This window comes from Notolepis coatsorum (assembly GCF_963971535.1).
Source record: "Notolepis coatsorum genome assembly, chromosome: 1".
In the NCBI taxonomy this organism is placed as follows: Eukaryota; Metazoa; Chordata; class Actinopteri; order Aulopiformes; family Paralepididae; genus Notolepis; species Notolepis coatsorum.
In genome coordinates, this window is record NC_140165.1 from 175,374,559 (window position 1) to 175,377,058 (window position 2,500).

A 2,500-nucleotide genomic window follows, 5' to 3' on the forward strand; every position below is an offset into this window, starting at 1 on the left:
AGTTCAAAAGGTAGGTGATACTGCCACCTGTCGAGATTCGATCGTCATTGCAATTGCCAGACACAGGCAGGTCCGCACAAGTGTTTAGAATGGGAAAATCGATCAAATCGATCAAAACCCGAGAAATCTGGGGTTTGGTGCTCAACGGTTGGATTGGAAACACGCAAAATCTCGGGTTTGGCGCAGAATAAGTTAACCACTTAACCTCTTCCACCCATGCGGTCCATCGGTGGACCGCAAATAACATCACGTCATAAATCAATCTCTCCAGACTGTTTGACAAAAGTAACGTTTTATTTTTCAAATGTAGTATAAACATCATAACCATGTCACAACAGCATTTATAATGTATATTATCATCAATATGTTAGTTTACCAATAGGTTAAAGTGTTATTAGATAGATTTTCATTTTTGTTTTGGTCTTGTTTACTTCGCGAGAGGCGACCATTTTGGAAGATTTGAACGTCGGGAATTGTAGTTTTTTTTGTTGCCATTTTTTAGACACCAGTCGCTTTAGATGAGCGTTGGAATTATTCTGAACGACACTTCCCAAAAGCCTCTATGGTGTTTCAAGCTTCATACTTCTGTATGCATTTTATATATCTCTTATTATTTGGGATAATAAACCACAACAAATAATAAGGTAATTTATAAGCCTACTATTCTATATTCTATAATAATATTTCAAATTGCATTGGTCCGGATGGGAGAAGCCTGTAGATGGCACTGCCGCGCTGTAGTTGAACGCCAGGTAGAGGTGGACGCTCTTTATTTAATAATAAACAACCAAGCGACTGACTAACGTTAACGCCGGAGCCTTCGCTGCCTAAACGTTTTCTAAAACCTTGTCCGAATTTCAGGTGGGGTTAAATTAAACAAACTGTATAAACGCCATAATACTGTTGATTCAAATTAATTAAGTCCATGTTATGTTGTGTCAATATATGTTATTTTAGTGAAGCATGTTTTGATATTGTCAATCACAAGGGATACTGTTGTTTAAAATTTTTGTGCACATATGGCCCTAGGATAAAAACTAAACTTCAGTCTGTTAGTCCGGGTGGGCATGACGTCTTTCAGTATTTTTACTGCTTTTTTAAGGCAGCGTGAGTTGTATAGCTATATGTGTAACATGACGCCACTGTCGGCCGCACCACAGGTGACAGCTCAGACCGCTATACCAAGAGGTGAATTCACACTTGGTAACGTGTCTATGTGTCTTTTAAGGGGAAGTGAGTTTAACTTGCAGTACGGCTACTCGCCACAGTCATGGTGACCTGGAGTCCATGGTGACTGCGCCTCGCGGTAGCATCTGTTACATTTATATATATATATATATATATATATATATATATATTAGAGCTGGGCCGTTAACGGCGTTAACGTGCTGCGTTAACGCTATACTAGTATCGCGCGATAATATAATTAACGCATTAATCTAAAAAAAAAAAAAAATTACATTTTTTTTTTTACATTTATTTACCAGGGTAGGTTCTCTGAGCACAGATGCTCTTTTTCAGGAACGCCCTGCTTCACATTCACACAGTTCCATTCACACCTGGGAGCTGCCCAGTACAACCACAGTTGACACCATTGGCCACTTAGCAACTCCACTGGAGCAGTTGATTCAAGCCATGTCACATAGTTCAAGTTTGAAATGATTCTTTCTGTTTTGCTCCTGAGAGTGCTAGATACTGTACTGTACTGGTAATATTATTTATTTGTGTTAACTTCTGAATAAAACAACTTATTAAACACAAGTACATCTTATTGAACATTATTTTGATATTTCATTACCAATTATCATAGCAAAACAGCTTTTTCAAACAGTCTGTAATGCATTTTGGAAACGGGAGATGGGCTCATGGTGTAATGGGCCACCTGGCCTGAGAAACATAAGGAACACACATATTTTGAATGCCTTCGGCAGTTTTTTTTTTTTTCTTTTTAGCCATTTTAATCTAGATTAATCTAGATTAAATCCAGGATTGCAGATAGATTAATCTAGATTAAAAAAATTAATCTATGCCCACCTCTAATATATATATATATATATATATATATATATATATATATATATATATATATATATATATATATATATATATATATATATATATATATATATGCCTGCACCTACCTGCACATAATCCCTTTACACATCTGTAGCTACTATACCTATATCTGTACATATATCTTACCTACTCTTACTAGTTACAAGTCCACAAATCATGTAAAACCGAGATTCGGCTCAAACAAGGGACTAAACACGTGATTGATTGATTGATTGATTGATTGATTGATTGATTGATTGATTGATTGATTGATTGATTGATTGATTGATTGAAAAGTTTATTCAGACCAGAGAAAGACTTTCGTCTTGTTTACATCAGGGTCCCCCATTTTCAATTCATCATAACATATATGACACACATGACATACAGATAGACAGTACTGCTACATCTATACATTTATGACATACCAGATTTGCAAATACAG